This window comes from Anabrus simplex, chromosome 8 (assembly GCF_040414725.1).
Source record: "Anabrus simplex isolate iqAnaSimp1 chromosome 8, ASM4041472v1, whole genome shotgun sequence".
Lineage (NCBI taxonomy): Eukaryota > Metazoa > Arthropoda > Insecta > Orthoptera > Tettigoniidae > Anabrus > Anabrus simplex.
In genome coordinates this window covers 147,240,563-147,246,562 of record NC_090272.1, presented here as the reverse complement: position 1 = coordinate 147,246,562, position 6,000 = coordinate 147,240,563, and the positions used below count along the sequence as shown (strand labels likewise).

General features: G+C 41.2%; 1 protein-coding gene across 1 annotated transcript in view; it reads left to right on the top strand.

The window, feature by feature from the left end:
- The first annotated feature begins 1,712 nt into the window (after positions 1–1,712).
- LOC136878904 (uncharacterized) overlaps positions 1,713–6,000 on the top strand; it is a 318,860-nt gene continuing 314,572 nt past the window's right edge. Inside the window, exon 1 of the mRNA XM_068228857.1 lies at positions 1,713–1,856. The gene's annotated coding sequence lies outside the window, so the exon portion shown is untranslated. The remainder of the gene's footprint in view (positions 1,857–6,000) is intronic.

Below are 6,000 nucleotides of genomic sequence, written 5' to 3'. Positions count from 1 at the left end.
CGAAGTGGTTTTCCGTGGTTTCGCACTTCTCCTTCAGGCAAATGCCAGGATAGTATCTAAACTAAGGCCACGGCCGCTTCCTTGTCTATTCCTTCCGATCTTCCCATCCCCTCACAAGGCCCCTGTTCAGCATAGGAGGTGGGGCCGCTTGGGCGAGGAACTGGTCCTTCTCCTCAGCTGTATTCCCAATCCAAAATCTCACGCTCCAGGACACTGCCATTGAGGCGGAAGAGGTCGCTGAGTCCGAGAGAAAAACCTACCCTAGAGGGTAAACGGATTAAGAAAGAAAGTACCAGTAATCAAATAATGTCTTCTCTTTAACTTTTACTGCTTTCTTTTGATTTATTGTGGTCGGCACTTGATGTGGGTATGACCCAGTCCTAGCGCTCACCCTATGAGAAGAGATATATTCACTACTGGGTATTTCTCTGGTGGTTGGTAGTGTGGAGTGGTGCGGTGTGTCGTGTTGTGTTCTCTTGTATGTAAATGAAGAGAACTGTATTACGACGAACAAAAAACCCCAGTCCCCAGCTCCATCTGTGGATCAGTGCTAGTGTTTCGGCCTTCGGATCCCAGGATCACTTCCTGGGACACTCCACGGCGTACGATGTCGGCATAAAAATAATCTCTGGTTACACGCTCAGAGCTTAACCAAATCAGGGCCTTGGCCGACCAAGCGACAGCTGCTCATCCCGAAGACCTGCAGGTCACGAGATGTCGTGTGGTCGGCGACAGTCTTCTCTCGTTGGAAGAAATAGCTCCGGTACTCATCATTAGATGTTATTACAGCAATTTCCACACTTTTAACATCTCAGCCGATAATCCATCGTCATCTCTAAGTAGCTTCTTGTATTTGGTATCATCTGTAGAATGACGACCACGCTGCAGCCATGAAGTATAATACTTCTTTTTTGCATCGCAGACTTGTCTTATGGCGAAGATGGGATGTGAGATGGCTAGGTTCGGGAAGAAAGCGATCGTTGTCGCAATTACGGTACAGTCGACGTTTTCCTGATGTGAAAATGGGGAAAAGACGGAAAACCATCTTCACGGCTGCTGACAGTGGGGTTCGAACCCATTGTCTCCGGAATGTAAGATCACACCCACGTTCTCTTGGTGCAGAAATTAGTCCACAAATTTGATAGGTTTGGACTAAGTGAGGGAAGGTTCTACCATCTTGATGAACATCGGTACAGAAAACACGACCTGAATGAAGTTAGTATAATATTCATATGAGATGAAAAGAAACCTTTCGCATTCGCTGGAAGATATTGTAATTGTACCCAATGTGTGCTTTACAGGAAATAGTATGTCCAGTACTTTTATTTTCCTGAAGATACGCCTATTCACAGACACCACAAACTGCTTCTCCTTCATTTAAGCATAATTTGTGTGCTAATTTCCAAACTAAAGATCGAAACCAAAAGTGAAAATTGAATTCGTGAACACAGTATTATGTACCGGAATATTTATCTTCATAAATGAAGGTACCGGTACTGTGAACCGTTTTGTATGGACAAAAAAAAGAGCACTGGTTCTAAACTTCTATTAGTGAAGATGAAACTTAGTTTCGATGAACTGCAAGCTACGTGTAACAGCAGGTAAATGTCCTTGTCTATCAGTCTCTTATGAATCATATAAACATAACTGTAGTGCTAATAGTCTTCGTTGGCTACCTCCTAGGGATTCCTAACCTCTAGCCAGCCAAGCCGACTATTTCGGTGTTTGTTCGGGAGCGATCGGTCACGTTCGGCAAGCGGCAGGTCCAGCGCTGGTTGGACACGAGGTGGCGGGCCCAGCCAGACTTGCAAGAAGGCCGGATCTAGCAGAGCAGCAAACAAGAAACTCTTCTTCCGGTAAGTTCCCTTTATCAATCTACAATATTTATAGCATGAGCTCTCTGCCAAGAAAGAGTAAGTGTATTAAACTGGTATGTGATAAAGATTAAACCCACGTTCTTCAACTCACGAGCTGAAATCTGATAATCTATATTTAAGTTGTTTAAATACTTCCCTCATTTAGTGAATCGATAACATTTTCGTAAAGGAGTTCTGAAGCTAACATAATGACTAAAATGCTTCAGATTTTGTACATCAATGAACCAGTTAGCTTCCTTTAATGCGGCGATAACCATGATAAGGTTAATGATTGTGGGGATTCCCCCCTTACGCAGGTCTCCACCACGAAAGAGTAAACTTAGTAATGTTATCACGTGATAAGATTTAAACCCACGTTCTCCAACTTACAAGTTGAAATCCGATAATCAATTTCTGCGACTTTTAAAAATACTTTCCTCATTTAGTTGGTCGAGTATAGTTTGCGTATAGTAATTCTGAACTCAAAGTTATAAATAATAGTCTTCAAACGAAATATATCTATGGACCAGTTAGTTCAGTCTAGCTTATAGATGAGTATGTTCCATTAGTGTGCCGACAACCACGATAAGATTCACAAGTGTGGGGATTCCCCTCTTTCGTCCAGTATAAGTTCATGTGTTCGCATTTTATTTTATATTCTCTGACATTAATCTTCCCCAAGCAATAACCATGAATGTTTCTATGTTCTGAGAGTTGAAAATTTTTAACTTGGATGTGTGCTCTATTTACTTTTTTACTCCACAACCTTGTAGTTCTGGTCCAGTGCTCTGTCATCCTTCTTTGTAGACCGATGAATACTTATTTGAAATTAACCCCTTTGATTGGTGAACATTCCTTTTAGATTTATTCTGAGATAAAATCTAATTTGAACTTTATATACCCTATTATTATCAGCTCATATACCTTAATACATGGCATCTTCATTAAATTAAAAATACTATTAAATTACTTGCAAATATTTAAGGAGGCATTTAATATGAATCGGTGATTAAGCTTCCGTATAAAATTAATCTGGAGCAGATTGAATAACCGTGTGATATACGTTCGTCATATTTTCAATTTTTGTGTCATACTCATATCGTTCAACCTACGTACTTAACTTGTAACATCGTAATCATACTTACTGTGTGTCATTTTATTTCGATAACCAGTGTCGTTGAAGTATGTGAACTAGGGTGTGCATGCATGTTTTAATTCGATTCAAGATAGGGGAAAACCTCCGGGATTCATGACACTGAAGATAGGAGTGATGACTACGAAGCCTTGGTTGAGTCTGGTCTTGCTCACACTTACTTGAAACAGCCTACCTGTTTATACGTTTCCCATCAAACCTTCTTTGATCATCCATAACTAGTTTTTCAACATGTTTTACGTTGCACTGACACAGATAGGTATTATGGCGACGATGGGTGAGGAAAGGCATAGGAGTGGGAAGGAAGTGACCGTGGCCTTAATTAAAATACAGTCCCTCGTGTGAAAATGGGAAACCACGGAAAACCATATTCAAGGCTGCCGACAGTGGGGCTCGAACATACTATCTTCCGGGTGCAAGCTCACAGCTGCGCGCCCCTAAGTGCACGGCCAACTCGCCCGGTATCCATAAGTGTTTTCTGACCCCCAACGTTATTAGTCCAGTGACGCCTAGGTTATCCTTCAACTTCAAGTCTTTCTTCCTTATTTCCTCGAAGGATCATACCACTTCCTTTCCCCGCAATAATTAGAGTTATGAGGAGAAGATTATCTAGTTCTTTTTGTCCTGAACACAATAACAAACATCATCACTGGAAAAACGTGCTCGAGATCTGCAAAAAGGTATTATCGCAGCATTCGTATAGGATTTAATTGAGGAAGTCACAGGAGCCCGTTATAGTGTGAGCAAGAGGAGTTCGAATCCATGTATACCTTGAATCCACGGGTTTTCTGCATTCTGTCTCGAAAATTAACATGCTGGTCCGTCCCAGACACGATCGATGACGTTCAGCGTAGTTGGTTAGACGTCAACTACCTACCCTCAAGGTTGCGAAATCGATTACCGACATGTTCAGTTGACATTTAAGAGTTTTATAAAGCGTGGGACTTGTACCGATAGTTTTACTGGAGCTTTAATGGTAACCTTTCCTGAATGAAATTTTTGCACTCCAGAATTTAAAAGGCACGTTAAATATCATTAGACATTTATTAGGTATTCAATAATAGGTGTTCATTTTCCAGCTCTTTGGATGACTGGTCAGCATACTGGCCTTCACTTCGAATGGCAAAGGTTCGACACCCGGCCAGATAGATAATTTTAACTGTGTATTGCTAACTCCTCCAGCTCGAGAAATGAGTGTCTGTGATAATGCACCTATTTTTATTTAAATACGGCTGTAAAAATAGGCAAAATTTGCGTCAAGTGCTGACACCGATGAATTGGTACAACGGGATAGGGGGGCAGGAAAACGAATAATAATTCGATATTAAGCAGTCATTAGAAAACTCAGCATAGCACTGTTAATATTATTTAACTTATACAGAAGGGAAATTTATATCAATTGAGGATTGATTAATCATTATATTCTGAAGAATTTTATAGGTTTTACATCATTTTTACGGCGCAGGATAATATAGGTTATGTAAATAAATATAAGCAGAAGATTTAGTTGATGCTAACGAAATGCAATGTAATCAACTGATATTCTCCATAATTGTTATCTACTGTAGAGTTCGCTGAGGGACATAAACCTCTACCACCTCCAAGAAAATGGGAAGATAAATTTAATAACTGTGCTATATTACAAAATGACAGCAGGTTTGTTTAAATACTACTAAGGAGGATATGCCTAGCTGAGGTTTTAAAGGCATGTTCGGTTCGCCTGGAATAATATGAGTTCGATTCCCTTTTGGGAAGTAGGAGAGTTTAGAAATAAGATTTGTGGTGGTGGGAATTGTCTTTTAGGGGCAAGACAATAAATACGATCATCAGCCCAGAAAACGAAATTTTCTATAGTGGAGAAGCACATGGCCCTGGAGTTCACTCAGCCAAAGACAGAGAATGGTACAAAGTTAATTCATTTTGCATTGAGTTAATCATTCTATCTCAATGAGTGCCGCCCCCCTGTGGGTGGGGGCGGTAGAATAACACCCACGGTATCCCCTGCCTGTCGTAAGAGGCGACTAAAAGGGGCCCCAGGGGCTCTGAACTATGGAGCGTGGGTTGGCGACCGCGGGGCCCTCAGCTGAGTCCTGGCATTGCTTCCACTTACTTGTGCCAGACTCCTCACTTTCACCTATCCTATCCGACCTCCCTTGGTCAACTCTTGTTCTTTTCCGACCCCGACGCTATTAGGTTTGCGAGGGCTAGGGAGTCTTTCATTTTCACGCCCTTCGTGGCCCTTGTCTTCCTTTGGCCGATACCTTCATTTTTCGAAGTGTCGGACCCCTTCCTTTTTTCTCTCTGATTAGTGTTATATAGAGGATGGTTGCCTAGTTGTACTTCCTCTGAAAACAATAATCACCACCATCAATGAGTGCCGAAGTTACAAATAGTGGAAGCCTTTATATTCCACTGCTCGAGGAGTCTTTTCGCCCTCTATGGAGACAGAGTTTTGTGTTCTTGGCTTCTTACTAAGGTACTTCGTTTTAAAAGTAAGATGGATGTGTAACTTCTTATGTGGCCGTGATCAGTCGATGATTTTCTATTACCTCGTACATTTCGCCCTTTCTCCGACTCTTCTCCAGCCTTTTCTCTTTCAGTGAATTAATTAATGCGAACTTTCTCACAGTTTACCTCTCTATTAATAGTCATCACCATCGTCAGACATAAATTCATCTTACCATTTTAGACAAACCATATTATCAAAATTTGAAAGGTTTAGATCTTCTTCTTCTTCTTCTTCTTCTTCTTCTCCTTCTTCTTCTTCTTCTTCTTCTTCTTCTTCTTCTTCTTTCCGGTCTTTTCCTAGTTACCTGGGGTTAACACTTTCTACAGATTTAGCTCAGTTTTGCAGCCCGGTACCTTTTCCCAGTGGAAGGATGTATTCACTTCTGTGGCGGTTTGTAGTGTGTTGTATTTACATTAACAAGTGTATAAGACGAACACAAATACCCAATCCCCGAGCTAGAGGAGTTATACAGACGAAGTAAA